Genomic DNA, 17,353 nt, shown 5'->3' on the forward strand with positions numbered 1-17,353 from the left:
CTCAGCTCTCTCTGGCTGCGGTGCTGTGTGCCTTGCTCCCCCTGTCGGCCTTGCCTTGTGCCTTGCTCCCCCCGTCGGCCTCGCTGTGTCTCTTGCTCCCCATCGGCCTTGCCGTGTGCCTTGTTCACCCCAACTGCCTCCCTATTGTTAATCGTTATGTCTATTTAACCGTGAATCATTGTCACTGTACCCTAGTTCTTTGTCCTGTTTAGTTTCGTCTTTGTTCCTGTTTTCTGTCTTTACGATATTAAACCCTATTTATTTGAAGCTATCCTGAATCTGGGTCTGTCTTCCTCCTCCTGGTGTGACAATGAGGTCTACATTCCTGAGCCTCCGCTCTCAAGCTCCCTCCTGAGGTTTCCTGGGCTGAGCTTTACCAAAGGCCTACAAGGCAGCATACAGCAAATGCATTACGCCAACTTGACACCAAAAGTCATAATCAATGTCAACAACAAAGTGGCAGCCACTCAGGAGCTGTTCCCAACCATGCTTCCTGCTGAGGCTGATATTTCAGCCTCAGAGATCCTGTGACAAGCACTGTTACCTGCTGAAGGCAATGTGGCAGCATCCCAGACCTTGTTCCAAGCCTTGATTCATGCCAAGGCTAAAATAGCAGCCTACCAGCACCTAATCCACACTCCATCCTGGCCCTGTCCCAGGTTGTAATAAAACACCCGATGCCAGGCCTGTGCCAGGTCCTGTCCCACACCACATTCCACTCCAGGCCTCGTCTCTTGCCTTGCTCTGTCTTTCCACCCCTGCCCTGAACTCACTGCCTGCTCCTGGACAAGAAACCCGTATAAAGGCTGTGCCTGCCTTGTGAGCATATGTTTTTGTTTAACGTATCTGTTTAGAATCTCATGTGTGTTGTAGAATTTGCAAAGTTATGTCACTGTGTCTTTCTGTTCCCCTGACAATTAAGTGACATAGCTCTGTCTGTAGTAAAGTACTTCACAGACTTAACACAGGCCATCCTTTCGAAAAACTTTCCCAGTAAACACAGTTGCATGGTGATGGTGGTCAGCACTGTCTAGCGCATTGCTCCAAAATCTCCTGTCATATTCAATAGGGATGAAATCTTATAAAGGTCATCACATATGATTGTCATTATTTTAATTTGCAGAATGGCATCTACAGTTTGCACTGTGAATGAAGGTTAAAATTTAAAAATTTTAAGCCTTATCCATTTCTGCTACCAAGATAAACTGTGTTATTTTATGTGTGTAAAGTTAACAAGACACAGGATGAATTTTATTGGCATGAAATTATCATGTCACTGCCGATATCCACCAAGAAACACCTGTTTGAAATCACACCCTTTAAATAATACAGACTTTCAGACTGCAAAATTGTGCTCCTAGCTAGGTGTAGGGAAGTTTTTTGAGTTTTCTTTTTATTTGTGATATCAAGCTCTGGTTTAAGCAAAACTAAAGTTTGTTTCCATATGAAAAAGGTTGAACATTACATATCAGTTGCAGTTAATTTTTCAATAAATATTCAGTTTGGCCCATGACGTTATCTCAGTTTTATATTTTGGCCCACTGTGAATTTGAGTTTGACACCCCTGCTTTAAATAATACAGACATTCAGATTGCAAAATTGTGCTCCTAGCTAGGTGTAGGGAAGTGTTTTGTGTCTGTGTGTGCTCTTTGTGTTTGCCCTAGTTTATTACATTCATAGTTCTTTGTTTATATTCATCCTTGTTTTCCTCATCCTTAATGTCATTTTTATTATTGCATTCAGGATTTTTGTTCTTTAAATGTCTTTTAATGTGCATATTCTTAATAAATTATAGGTAGCTGCTGCTGCCAAAAAGAAAACAAAAACAAAAACTTTGCGTAATTTGCATAATGCATTGTTGCTTTATTGTCAGTCATATTCGTTTCATGGCACTGTATACAAGGAGTCTTATCATTTTATTAATCACACTTGAACAACATGGAGACTCAAATCCGTTATTATAAATCTCTGGATTTCTTTTCCAGCGGTGCTGCTATTCAAGTTTGCACTTTCCAGCTGCATCTCTTTTTCTACAAATAAATATATGAGAAAACAGTCAAACAACTTAACAAAAAAGAGAATGTCAGAGGATTTGTAAATGATTGTGTGTTTAAAACATTTATACAATATACTAGAAATGGTCATCCTGTGCTTGTATAATCACTGCTGTGTTTACTTACCCTATACAGCAGGTCAGAGCTCCAGGCTCACATTTACAAAACTGACAATTGCTGTTCACCCAGGTCTGTCCAGAAAAGTAAGATGTATCATCAATCTTATCACGACATGTTAAGGAACCTGAAAAAGAAAACAGTTATGACAGCTCTATATGAACAGAAATGAGCACAGCATGACATTTACATGTGTTTATTTACCCTGAATCTTTTTCGTGCATTGAGCAGCGGTGGTCACAGAAATGACCGCAAACAGGACAAAACACAAAAGCACGGCGTTCCTCATCATGGTCTGTCCAACAAACCAAGTAAATAAAGTAAATACATATATCAACATGACATGTAAATATATATTGATCAGAATCACAAACAATCCCAATAATGTTGGAATGCACACTCACTGTTTCGAAGTTAAGTCTGGATGATCTGATTCTCCAAAGTTTGCAACTGAAATCTGTCTTTATATACAGCAGAAAAGGGGACTGTAACATATATGTTAATATGAGTTTGTTAGTCTTATTATAATGTTTAAATAAGGATTTGGTCTTTGTTTGCCGCTACTGGTAACATATCATGTTTGCCCAATTAATTTGGTTGGCTAAAGGGAACTAGGTGGGTGGGGCTTGGTGGGTACAATATCCTTTATTTTGTTTTTTGTTTTAAATTACCAAACAGAAGACAATTTCTGCATATACTATTTTAACTGAAATGTTTTATGACATTTGTAGTGTTTGAATTTGAAGGTTATTGAAAGTTTTGTGAATTGATTAAGATGGTTTTTTTTTTTAAATCCTCATGGAATTGACACTGAAGGTTATTTGTCACACTCTACAACATAGTCCCAAGAATTCAGTATCAGACCGTAAAATACTATGTTCTCCAGATTACACTGCAAAAGCAATGGAATTAAATAAAAATGTTCTTCCATCATTAATCATCATAATTAGTCTGCGTTCCTGAGTCTCCGGCAGATTATCTGTTCACGAATATAAAGGACAGCCCTGTTTGTCTTGTGTGTGGAGCTAATGTGTCTGTAACGAAAGAATATAACATAAGAAGACACTATAAAACGAAGAATTATGAGAAGTATAAGGACCTGGACGTAAAGCAGAAGCTCCAGAAGGCGGAGGAGATGAAAAAAAGTCTGGTTTCCCGGCAGACTATGTTCATGAAAGCAAAATCAAAAAGTGAAGCTGCTGTAAAGGTGAGTTTTATTGTGGCAGCAGAGACAGCAAAATCTGCCTGGCCCTTTAATGAGGGAGAGTTTGTCAAAAAGTTTATGGTCAAAGTTTGCGAAATGAACACCACTGATGTGTCTTTTATTTAGAATTTAATTTCTTATGTGTTTGTAATATCAAGCTCTGGTTGTTCCAAATCCTGTATTTAAGCAAAACTAAAGTTTGTTTCCATATGAAAAAGGTTGAACATTACATATCAGTTGCAGTTAATTTTTCAATAAATATTCAGTTTGGCCCATGACGTTATCTCAGTTTTATATTTTGGCCCACTGTGAATTTGAGATTGACACCCCTGCTTTAAATAATACAGACTTTCAGATTGCAAAATTGTGCTCCTAGCTAGGTGTAGGGAAATGTTTTGAGTCTGTGTGTGCTCTTTGTGTTTGCCCTAGTTTATTACGTTCACAGTTCTTTGTTTATATTCCCGCTTGTTTTCCTCATCCTTATTGTCATTTATTATTAAATTCAGGATTTTTGTTCTTTTAATGTCTTCTAATGTGCATTTTCTTAATAAATTATAGGTAGCTGCTGCTGCCAAAAAGAAAACAAAAACAAAAACTTTGTGTAAGTTGCATAATGCATTGTTGCTTTATTGTCAATCATATTTGTTTCATGACAGTGTATAAAATGAGTCTCATCATTTGATTAATCACACTTGAACAACATGGAGACTCAAATCCGTCATTGTAAATGTCTGGATTTCTTTTTCAGCGGTGCTGCTATTCAAGTTTGCACTTTCCAGCTGCATCTCGTTTTCTACAAATAAAAATATGAGAAAACAGACAAACAAATTAACAAAAAAGAGAATGTCAGAAGATTTGTAGATGATTGTGTGTTTAAAACAGTTATACAATATACTAGAAATGGTCATCCTGTGCTTGTATTATCACTGTTGTGTTCAATTACCCCATACAGCATTTCATAGCTCCAGGCAGGCATGTGCAAAACTGACATTTGCTGTTCACCCACTTCTGTCCAGGACTGTACAATTTAACATCAAAGATATCAACACAATTCAGCAAACCTGCAAAAAGAAAAAAGTTATGTCAGTTGAATATGAACAGACATGAGCACAGCATGACATTTACATGTGTTTATTTACCTGTTCGCGTTTGCAGGCATTGAGCAGCGTTGGTCACAGAAATGACCGCAAACAGGACAAAACACAAGAGCACTGCCTTCTTCATCATGGACTGTCCAAAAAACAAGTAAATAAAATAAATAAATATCAGCATGACATGTAAATATATATAGATCAGAATCACAAACAATCCCAATAATGTTGGAATGCACACTCACTGTTTCGAAGTTAAGTCTGGATGATCTGATACTCCAAAATCTGCAACTGAAATCTGTCTTTATATACAGCAGAAAAGGGGGCTGTAACATGCATATGTTAATATGACTTTGTTAGTCTTATTATAATGTTTAAATAAGGAGTTGGTCTTTGTTTGCCTCTACTGGTAACATACCATGTTAGCCCAATTAAATTGGTTAGAAAAAGGTAACTAGGTGGGTGGGGCTTGGTGGGTACAATATCCTTTATAATTTGTTTTAAGTGACCAAAAAGAAGACAACTTCTGCATATGCTATTTTAACTGAAATGTTTTATGACATTTGTAGTGTTTGAATGTGAAGGACATTGAAGGTTGTTTTGTGTATTGATTAAGAGGTTTTTCTCCTCAAAGTACTCAAGGGGTTAAATGGAAGGTTATTTGTTACACTCTACAGCATAGTCCCAAGAATTCAGTATCAGATTGTAAAGTAACATGCTCTCCAGATTACACTGTAAAACAAACAGCATTTTAAAGTTTGCAGACGACACCACAGTGGTAGGCCTGATTGAAGGTAACGACGAAACGGCTTACAGGGAGTAGATCCGGCACCTAGTAGCATTGTGTGAGGACAATAACCTGGAACTTAACACCAAAAAGTCCAAGGAGGTCATTGTGGATTTCAGACATGCTGGCAATCACACTCATCAACAGAACTGCTGTTGAGCATATAACAAGCTTCAAGTTCCTTGGAATACAAATCTCTGAGGACCTCACCTGGTCTCTGAACTCTTCCATCCTGATCAAAAAGGCACAACAGCGCATATATTTGCTTGAGGAGACTTTAAAAGTCTTGTCTGTGCTACAGGATACTGGAGAACTTTTACCGCTGTACCATTGAGAGTACCCTCACAAGCTGCTTCTCAGTGTGGTACAGCAGCTGCACAGCTTCAGATCGTAAAGCTCTTCAAAGGGCGATGAAAACCGCCCAACAAATCATCGGTATTGAACTACCCACCTTGGAGAATGCTGTTTGCAAAGGGCAAGGGGCATCATCAAAGATCCCTCTCACCCCAAACACGGACTGTTTACACTTCTCCCATCAGGCAGACGCTACCGTTGCCTCAGAGCCAGAACAAATATACTGAAAAATAGCTTCCTTCCCATGGCTGTTTCTGCACTGAAGCATCACTTTTCTTCTGTCTAGTCTGTCTATATATATATATATATATATATATATATATATATATATATATATATATATATATATATATATACATACACACACACACACACAATTTCATAATAACATTCCTTTTTGTACAACTATATCTGTCATACCACTTGATACTCTATCATACTTATATAAAAACCACACTATATATACCCTTATTCAGTTATATGTACACATTACTACACCTACTGTATAACCTCATACCCTTATTTATTACACTGCCACTTGTAAATAAGCTATCTATGCACTTCTGGTTAGATGCTAACTGCATTTCATTGGCTCTGTACATGTACCTTGCACAATGACAGTAAAGTTGAATCTAATCTAATAGCTTTGGGATTAAAGAAAGATGTTCTTCTTCCATCATTATCATCATAATCCGAGCTCATGCAGTAAAGAAGCTCTCAAACAGAAACTGTGGTATGCAAACTCTATATCACTTATGCCGAGCTTCAGGTAATATACAGTATATATTTTTCCTCCATTAGAGCCTTTTGTTTATTTGTCTTTCCTACCTTTACTGTAGTCATAGTTGTTTTCAGTATACGAATGTACAGTGTAAATCTGGTTTAAATGTCTAAGGAGCTGATTATGTAGTTTAGTTGTTCATAGAAGTGAGACACACCTATAAATTGTTTCATTATTTCCTTATACATTTTATTTAGAACACAATATGGAATCAGACAAGCGCAAGCTGTGTAAAGTGATTAACAAGAAACCGTTGCTCTTATGTAGTGCAAAAAAACTGAATATACACTCTAAACAGCCAAAGAAAAATTAAAACCAATGAAACTAGAATTATTTATAACTGTTCCTCTTGATACACTGCCACAATTCAAGGGGGTCAATATATTATGCAGCAGGTAAACAGTTAGTTCTGAAATTTAATGTGTTGGTAGCAGGAATAATGGGCAAGAGTCAGAAACTAATGGCCAAATTGTGATGTCTAGAAGGTCAGAGCATTTCTAAGCACCAGGCTCTTTGGGGTGTTCATTGTGAGCAGTGGTTAGTCTGTACCAAATGTGGGCAATGGAAGGACGATGTTAAAATTTTTTTTTACTATACCCACCAGCTACTATGAAGTCAACTTAATGGTCTGCATTCCTGAGCCTCCACTCTCAAGCTGCCTCTGGAGGTTCCGTGTGCTGAGCTTTGCCAAAGGCCAACAAGGCAGCATACAGCAAAGGCATTATGCCAGCATGACACCCCAAGCCGTACTCCATGCCAAGACCAAAGTGGCAGCCTCCCAGGACCTGTTCCCAACCATGCTTCCTGCTGAGGCCAATATGGCAGCCTCCCAGATCCTGTGACAAGCACTGCTACCTGCTGAAGGCAATGTGGCAGCATCCCAGACCTTAATCCAAGCCTTGATTCCTGCCAAGGCTAACATGGCAGCCTCCCAGGACCTAATTCACACTCCACCCTGGCCCTGTCCTAGGCTCTACTAAAACCCCTGATGCCAGGCCCTGTGCAAGGTCCTGCTCCACACCACATTCCACTTCAGGCCCCGTCTCTTGCCCTGCCACAGGCCTTCCTTCTGAAAAACTTGCCCAGTAAACACAGTTGCATAGGCCTAAAGTAAATGAAGTGAAGTACGGTGACCCATACTCAGAATTTGTCCAAAGTGCACACACAGCAGTGAACACACACAGGGAGCAGTGGCCAGCCATTTATTCTGCAGCACCCAGGGAGCAGTTGGGGGGGGATTCTGCACTTTGCTCTTGCTCTGAGGACCTCGCCTGGTCTCTGAACCCTTCCATCCTGATCAAAAAGGCACAACAGCACCTATATTTTCTTGAGGAGATTTTAAAAAAGTGTTTCTGCACTGAACAGCTGATATGGTGTTAATCACTGTACCATCACGTTTCTTCTGTGTTTTGCACTAATTTGGACCACTTTAAATCATGCATCCTTGCACCACCCAAAAACTCATTACACTTCTGTATGTCCATCCATATTTATTCTGTCTAGGCTGTGTGTGTATGTACACACGAATAAGGGTAAGAATAGGAATTTCAGACTGCAAAATTGTGCTCCTAGCTAGGTGTAGGGAAGTGTTTTGAGTGTGTGCTCTTTGTTTGCCCTAGTTTATTAGGGTTCACAGTTCTTTGTTTATATTCCCCCTTGTTTTCCTCATCCTTATTGTCATTTATTATTACATTCAGGATTTTTGTTCTTTTAATGTCTTCTAATGTGCATTTTCTTAATAAATTATAGGAAGCTGCTGCTGCCAAAAAGAAACCAAAAAGAAATTTGTGTAATTTGTATAATGCATTGTTGCTTTATTGTCATATCATATTTGCTTCATGACATAAAATGAGTCATCATTTGATTAATCACAGTTGAACAACATGGAGACTCAAATCAGTCATTGTAAATGTCTGGATTTCTTTTCCAGCGGTGCTGCTATTCAAGTTTGCACTTTCCAGCTGCATCTCGTTTTCTACAAATAAATATATGAGAAAACATTCAAACAACTTAACAAAATAGAGAATGTCAGAGGATTTGTAGATGATTGTGTGTTTAAAACAGTTATACAATATACTAGAATTGGTCATCCTGTGCTTGTATAATCACTGTTGTGTTTACTTACCCTATACAGCAGGTCAGAGCTCCAGGCTCGCATTTGCAAAACTGACAATTGCTGTTCACCCAGGTCTGTCCAGAAAAGTATGATTTATCAATCATGACACGTTAAGGAACCTGAAAAAGAAAACAGTTTATATGAACAGACATGAGCACAGCATGACATATATATGCGTTTATTTACCCTGAATCTTTTGCGTGCATTGAGCAGCGGTGGTCACAGAAATGACCGCAAACAGGACAAAACACAAAAGCACGGCCTTCATCATGGTCTGTCCAACAAACCAAGTAAATAAAGTAAATAAATATATCAGCATGACATGTAAATATATATAGATCAGAATCACAAACAATCCCAATAATGTTGGAATGCACACTCACTGTTTCGAAGTTAAGTCTGGATGATCTGATTCTCCAAAGTTTGTAACTGAAATCTGTCTTTATATACAGCAGAAAAGGGGGCTGTAACATGCATGTTAATATGACTGTTAGTCTAATTATAATGTTTAAATAAGGAGTTAGTCTTTTGTAGCACCCCGAACACCCAGGGAACTTAGGTGCATACAAAGAAAATCCACCACAGTAAGCATAGGATAATAGAAAGCACATTAAACTTTATTTAACAAAGCATTAAAATAATTTGGGTCATTCACCCTGACCGGAAACAGCCCACCAGAGCAGCCTCCTTCAGATGGTATACTCAGCAGACAAAAGATAATTGAGCTTCCTACAGGGAGAGTAGTTTCACTGCAAACTGTATGAGCACAGCAATCTCCACCCCATAAACCCACCACAAATCATTAATAATGCACCCTCAATATCAATACATCACAAAATTAAGCACACAAAACCTGTTGGGGCTCTATCAATCCCTGTCTCCGATTCCCCACAAAGTGGTGGGAAGCTACCCAAGGGGTATACCCAAAGGGTACAGGAAAACAAAAAATCAAATGCACTTAAAAAAAGAAAAAAGAAAGACAAAATCCCCTAGCCAACCATTAAACCAAATTACACAAACCTAATAATTCAAAAAGAAACAAAACACCAGCTGGCTAGGGAATTAACATACATTCACAACAGGGAGCAGTCAGTTTTACAAAAAAGAAAACCCAAAAGAGAACAGCGACTAGTCACCATCATCCAACAACCTATAACAAAATAGATCATTTAATTATTACCAGTCACTCAAATAAACAAACTAAATAAAAATTAAACATACCTTAACGAGACTAAACCAACCAACCAACTGCACGGTGGTTCCGAACATCAAGCACACACATTCTAAATAAATTAAATCATTTTCATACATCACTCATACCCAAACACCCAAACAAAACAAAAACCTTGGCAAAGCAAATCCACAATAATCCTGAGTTTCAAACTATCACATACTAAAAACAGAATAAAATACTTATACCGGGGAAATACACCGGGACTCACGGTCCCACACAGCTACAAGCCGAGCAACGAGCAATTGCTAACAGGACCCGATCTGCCCTTTGCTTTTGCCTGTCCTTTAAATAAGTGCGGCTTATTAGCAATCTGTAATGGGGTTAGAGACCCCGCCCCTCTTTGTTACCTTTCTACAATCCACACCCTGGAATTCTTGTCATTGCCCCAATGACAAAAAAAAAAAAAAAAAGAAAAAGAAAAAGAAAAAAAAAAAAATGCTCATTATTAATTGACTGCTCTGCAACCACAGAACATGGCAATCTGTAAGGGTTACAATGACAACCAGCAGAAGTCCTACTAGACCGCCACAAGGGACCCGGACTTTGTGGCTGCTCTACCTCTGTCGCAACTACCAAGTCAGGAAATAAAATTGGCTCATCTAAGTGATCATCATCTACCTGATCTTCCACCACCATTACAAGAGGCCCCCTAAATGTCTCTTCCTCATCCTCAAGGCTAAATGTCCAGTACCCGGTCCAATTGGCAAATCAGATGCATCAATACTTGATTTTTGTATAGCACTCCTCAATTCTGACCGATGCACTGTCCTAACTGGGCCCTCCCATGATACCGGTCTTAAAGAGTACACAGCCCCATGTCACAAGGACCTCTGACCACCCTGTAAACACATGGGTCCCAAAAATCCTGAATTTTATTCCTTCCCCCAACATGATTCCTCAGATACACAAGCTGTCCCTCTTGTAATCCCTGATCATTTACTTTCTCATTGTGTTGTTTATTCTGCTTCTCTGCTTTAGCTTGCAACTGTTGCCTTACATGACTATGTGCTACCCTTAAACTCTTGATGATCCTGCACCCAGTCCTCAGTGGCACCAAAACTATCCTCCATAACACCCTTCCCTAACAGGAAATCCACTGGGAGACTAGGGTCACATCCAAACAGCAGATAATAGGGAGTCATGCCAGTCACATGATGGGCGGTGGTATTATACGCATAAACAACCTGCGACAGATGACAGGGCCAGTGTCTCTTTTGCGCTAGTGGCAGTGTCTGCAACAGATCATGGAGGGTGCGATTAAATCTTTCGCACTGCCCGTTTCCCTGAGGGTGGTAAGGAGTGGTCCTACTCTTTTGGACACCATAAATTTTACACAACTGCTGAAATCACCATACTCTCGAAATTCCTCCCTTGGTCCGAATGAATTAGACTTGGTGGTCCGAAACAATGAAACCACTGCTGCACCATCGGAGCAACAGTACTAGCTCTCTGATCTCTGGTCACAATAGCTTATACTTGGAGAAAACATCTGTAAAAAACAGTATATTTTCTCGACCATCACTTGCTGGCTCCAAAACTGTGAAGTCTATTGCCAAGACCTCATGGGGACCAGAGGCCTGAAGCGTACCCTGAAATGACCGAATCTTTGGTTGGACTGCCTTACTTAAAATGCATCTTTCACATTTTTGACACCAATGCTCTACTTTTTTTGTCATACCTGGCCAAAAGCACCGACTACGAACCAGCTGGAAAGTACGATCAATGCCTTGATGCCCATGGCCATCATGCACACTTTGAAGCACCTCATCCTGCAAACATTGGGGAAGCACAACCCGGAAGGTCTCTTTACACTCTCCTGGCAGTCGTATTACACGATGCAGCGCACCTCCTTTCTCCACTAACCGACCCCAGTGCCACAACAACTCCTTACTCCCTGCTGACATCACATTTCGCTCTCCAGGTCTAGGCTGACACCTAGAACGAAAAACTTTAACACTGGACCAATCACTGGATCAATTTTCTGAAGCAAGGAAAGGTCCTCAACCGTCCGCCCGGCCAAGGCAACAGCTTCCCTACACTCCACCTCCCTCCATGCTTCTCTGGAAAGAGACCCCCCCCCAAAACTGGCAGAATGTCAGTCCCGGAAGCAAAACTCTAAGTATTGCCTCGACAGGGCATCTGCATTACCATTACTATGACCTGGGTGATATTTTATAGTGAAATTAAACAAAGCCAATTGAAAAGCCCATCTCTGTTCCACCGCACCCAATTTTGCAGTCTGGAGATAACTTAATGGATTGTTGTCAGTAAAAATAGTAAAGCTACTCCCTAACAAATATTCTCGAAACTTTTCGGTTACTGCCCATTTCACTGCCAAAAGTTCGAGCTTCATGGAGCTATAATTATTCATGTTTCTTTCAGTGGACCTCAGCCCCCGACTAGCATACGCAATAGGCCGAAGTTTTCCATCATGCTCCTGAGAAAGTACGGCTCCCAGCCCTCCATAGCTGGCATCTACCTCTAAAAAGACTTCGTGAAGTCAGCATAGGCCAGGACTGGGGCAGTAATCAAACGCAATTTCAGGGATTCAAAGGTATTCTCACACACTTCATTCCACTCTGACCCTAGTGGAAGCTTTGGGGTTTTACCCTTCCGTTTGGGCCCACTCATCCTGTTCACCAGCTGATGCAATGGAGCCGCTAGAGAAGCAAAACCCTTAACAAAGCAACGGTAATAACTAGCAAATCCAAGAAACGATCGTAATTCAACCAATTGCATAGGACGTCTCCACTCCCGTACCACCCTTACCTTATTGGGATCAGTTGCCACTCCCTGTGCAGACACCACATGTCCTAGGTACTTAACCCGTTTCTGAAAAAAATTACACTTGGACAATTTAATTTTCAATCCTTGTCGTTCAAGTCTGGAAAACACAATCACATCATCAAGGTAGAGCAACACTGAATGGTACCGCTGGTCACCAAACATGTGCTCCATCAAGCGCTGAAATGTGCCAGGCGCATTACAGAGGCCAAATGGCATACGATTAAATTCAAATAGGCCGAAAGGTGTACAAAAGGCTGTTTTGAACTTATCTTTCTCTGCCACTGGTACCTGGTTATAGCCACTGGCCAAATCAAGATTGCTCCTCAATTCTAGGAAGTGGATAGGCATCCTTACAAGTTTTTGCATTTAATTGCCTATAGTCAACACACAACCTGATAGTTCCATCTTTCTTAGTCACTACTACAATAGGGGAAGAGTAAAGGACTAATACTTTCCCTAACAACTTGACTATCCAACAGCTGTTTAATGTGTTTAACTAAATCATACTGTGATGGAGGAAGGCGACGATAGGGCTGGCGAACAGGAATATGATCCTGTAACGGAATCTCATGAACAATCAGCTCAGTACACCCTATATCTCCCTCATCTTTAGAAAACAAACAAACAAACAAAAACAAACAAACAAACAAACAAACAAAAAAAAGAGTACTTAAGAAGAAGAGACTTTGCTTGCATGGCTTGTTCTTCAGTTAACCCTTCAAATGAAGGAAACTCCAAACGTTCTACAGTGTGGTCCATCAAGACACACTCTGAGGCAGTCTGGCTAACTGAAAAGGCCAGAGGGGCAGGGGCCTCCACTTCCACTGATGCCACCTGCACTGTACCGACCACTCTCTGTGGAAAAAGCCAAACGTCCAAAGAACCAACATTCGTAATAGGAGCATATATGTACTGTACTATGCTTGTAGGAGGGCTGGGGAGACAAGTAACCCCTCAGGGAGGGTACCTTCTTCTGGGCAAAAAGGCTCTAACAAATTCTGCTAAAGGAAACTGGGGACATGTCACAGGTACCATAGAAAGAGTTCCAGCAGCGATACAAACAGGCTGATCTCTTAACACCTTTACCTTAAATGCAGTTGTTGAATTAAGAACGGCCTCGGTTTTCTCACACTGCCTAAGTGCACGACGAAACCCCGGAGTGGCTGATTGTATTAGCGGGGTCTGGAATAACCCAGCCCCATATTGATCAAAAAGACTCTGATAACATTCCCTCAGAACATTCATCCCCAAGATACCTGGGGTGATGGTCTTATGAGTTTGTAATGCTGTATGTATAGGATCTTTCACAATCAAAATACCACACCTTGGAATGCACTGATTTAAAACATTCACATCTAATTCCACATAACCTATATAAGGAATATCAAGCCCATTAGCAGCTTTTAAACCAAGCCACTCACAATCTTGCTTTTTTACATGAGAAAGATATTTATTAAAGAAACTGTCACAGTCGTGACCATAGAACCTGTGTCCACTAAACATGGAACATTCACATCATCCATCTTAACACCTACAGGAGGACATTGTCCTACTAACCGATCATAAACTGAAGAATCTGCACAAGAGCCCTCTACCGTTCCTCCCAGCGTATGGCTCAATACACTGGGGGTCACTAGTTTTCAGACAGCCCAGAGGGTTCTCCAACTGGTTCCCCCCCATGAGTATCCAAACCAGTATCACAGTACCGAGCAATATGCCCAGGTCTGTTACATTTAATACTGATTGGTCTACCATCAGGTGCACGCTTAAATCGATTGTTCTGACCAGAAGGTTTACTAATAGCAGGAGCAAGGTGCTTTACCAACAAGTCCAACTGTGCCTGTTGTTTCAGGACTATATTCTTAAGTTCTATCAACTCTGTAGAAGACTGAACAAAATGAACCTCACAACTAGGTGTAACGTGTGTCTCATAAGTATATGGGGTAGAGCGTACCCGTTTGTCTGTTAGGTTGCCCTTCATCAACCCACTGGATGGCCTCCCATCGTACTTCTAAGAGTGACAGTCTCTCTACTTCGTACCAACCTTTTCAGCTCCCTGCGAAGCATGTGGTAACACTTTCACAAAACTGATCTCTAACAGAATCAGTATTGGGTATAGCACCTGGCTTGCACTGCTCTACACGTTCCATTAGAGCCAACAGGGCATGTGAAAACTCGTATAATGATTCCCCATCCCTCTACTTCGATCAAAAAACCTTTGCTGCCAATAAACATGATTTTGAACATCCATACACTTTTCAAATACTCAAAAATTTGTTCAGAGTTTTCCCTCACTCCCTGAGGCCGATATTTAATTTCATTATAGGCCTCGCCTTTTAAATGATCCAAAAGAAAGAGAGCTTGGTCCCATTCAGACATGCACCTTGACCTAATACTCTGAGCCTCCTCTATCCATTCTTCAAAAGACAGCTGAAAATCCAGAAAACTTAGAGCATTTACATTCTCTGGGAAGATACACAGCTTGTTCTCTGCGTGATGAAGAAACACCCCCCCCACCACCACCACTAGCATGTCCTTCCCTCACATTCCCAACTTGACTTGGCCCCAAGAGTCTTTGATTTTCCGACGTGAGCTGCTCCATTTGAGCACATAGTCACAGCTCCTCTTCCATTTTGAAGGCTTACCAAGCGACCAGACGACGATGCAGAAGAAGAGGCTGATCTTTCTAGCCGCTATTCTCTAGCTTATAAAAGAAATAGAAAAACAAAAAAAAACAAAAAAAAAAAAAAGCAACTGAACTGCTCCCAAAAACACAAATCTGCAAAATAATCGCAGCCTTGCTCACAGTGCCAAAATGTAGCACCCCAAACACCCAGGGAACTTAGGTGCATACAAAGAAAATCCACCACAGTAAGCATAGGATAATAGAAAGCACATTAAACTTTATTTAACAAAGCATTAAAATAATTTGGGTCATTCACCCTGACCGGAAACAGCCCACCAGAGCAGCTTCCTTTAGATGGTATACTCAGCAGACAAAAGAATTGAGCTTCCTACAGGGAGAGTAGTTTCACTGCAAACTGTATGAGCACAGCAATCTCCACCCCATAAACCCACCACATATCATTAATAATACACCCTCAATATCAATACATCACACAATTAAGCACACAAAACCTGTTGGGGCTTTATCAATCCCTGTCTCCGATCATTTAATTATTACCAGTCACACTCAAATAAACAAACTAAATAAAAATTAAACATACCTTAACAAGACGAAACCAACCAACCAACTGCACGGTGGTCCCGAACATCAAGCACACACATTCTAAATAAATTAAATCATTTTCATACGTCACTCATACCCAAACACCCAAACAAAACAAATAAAACAAAACATACCTTGGCAAAGCAAATCCACAATAATCCTGAGTTTCAAACTATCACATACTAAAAACAGAATAAAATACTTATACCGGGGAAAATACACCGGGACTCACGGTCCCACACAGCTACAGGCCCCCAGCTGCCCTTCGCTTTCGCCTGTCCTTTAAATAAGTGCGGCTTATTAGCAATCTGTAATGGGGTTAGAGACCCCGCCCCTCTTTGTTACCTTGCTACACTTTGTTTGCCTCTACTGGTAACATATCACATTTGCCCAATTAAATTGGTTAGCTAGAGGGAACTAGGTGTGGGTGGGGCTTGGTGGGTACAATATCCTTTAGAATGTTTTTTGTTTTAAATTACCAAACAGAAGACAATTTCTGCATATACTATTTTAACTGAAATGTTTTATGACATTTGTATTGTTTGAATTTGAAGGTTATTGAAAGTAGTTTTGTGAAATGATTAAGATGTTTTTCTTTTCAAAGTCCTCATGGATTTGACATTGAAGGTTATTTGTCACACTCTACAATATAGTCCCAAGAATTCAGTATCAGACCGTAAAATACTATGTTCTCCAGATTACACTGCAAAAGCTCTGGAATTAAAGAAAAATGTTCTTCTTCCATCATTAATCATCATAATTAGTCTGCGTTCCTGAGTCTCCGCTCTCAAGCTCCCTCCAGAGGTCCCTTGTGCTGAGCTCTGCCAAAGGCCAACAAGGCAGCATACATGTGCCTTGTTCACCCCATCTTCCTCCCTATTGTTAATCGTTATGTCTATTTAACCGTGAATCATTGTTACTGTACCCTAGTTCTTTGTCATGTTTAGTTTTGTCTTTGTTCCTGTTGTATGTCTTTATGCTATTAAACCCTATTTATTTGAAGCTATCCTGAATCTGGGTCTGTCTTCCTCCTCCTGGTGTGACACTAAGGACAACTACATTCCTACATTCTACATTGGTCTACATTCCTGAGCCTACACTCTCAAGCTCCCTCCGGAGGTCTCCTGGGCTGAGCTTTGCCAAAGGCCCACAAGGCAGCATACAGCAAATGCATTACGCTAACTTGACACCAAAAGCCATACTCCATGTCGAAAACAAAGCGGCAGCCTCCTAAGACCTGTTCCCTACCATACTTCCTGCTGAGGCCAAAATGGCAGCCTCCCAGATCCTGTGACAAGCACTGTTACCTGCTGAAGGCAATGTGGCAACATCCTAGACCTTGTTCCAAAACGTGATTCCTGCCAAGGCTAACATGGCAGCCTCCCAGGACCTAATACACACTTCACACCGGCCATGTCCCAGGCCCTACTAAAACACCCGATGCCAGGCCCTGTGCAAGGTCCTGCTCCACACCACATTCACTTCCACTTCTGTTCTGCATTGTTCGCTGTTTCTATAAGTAGCCATGTGCCTTTTGTTTCGATTCTAGTCCTGTCTCCTGTTTCCCTTGTGACATAGCTCTGTATTTAGTAAAGTAGT

The 17,353-nt window shown here is 40.6% G+C and overlaps 1 long non-coding RNA gene across 1 annotated transcript; it reads right to left on the bottom strand.

Moving 5' to 3' along the window:
• Positions 1–7,949: 7,949 nt before the first annotated feature.
• Positions 7,950–15,359, bottom strand: LOC113645559. The gene is made up of 3 exons (XR_003441255.2): positions 8,888–15,359; positions 8,514–8,778; positions 7,950–8,363 (listed from the first exon to the last, which is right to left on the bottom strand). It is a non-coding gene; the product is annotated as an uncharacterized LOC113645559 (long non-coding RNA).
• Between the last annotated feature and the right edge of the window lie 1,994 nt (positions 15,360–17,353).

This window comes from Tachysurus fulvidraco, chromosome 14 (genome assembly GCF_022655615.1).
Source record: "Tachysurus fulvidraco isolate hzauxx_2018 chromosome 14, HZAU_PFXX_2.0, whole genome shotgun sequence".
In the NCBI taxonomy this organism is placed as follows: Eukaryota; Metazoa; Chordata; class Actinopteri; order Siluriformes; family Bagridae; genus Tachysurus; species Tachysurus fulvidraco.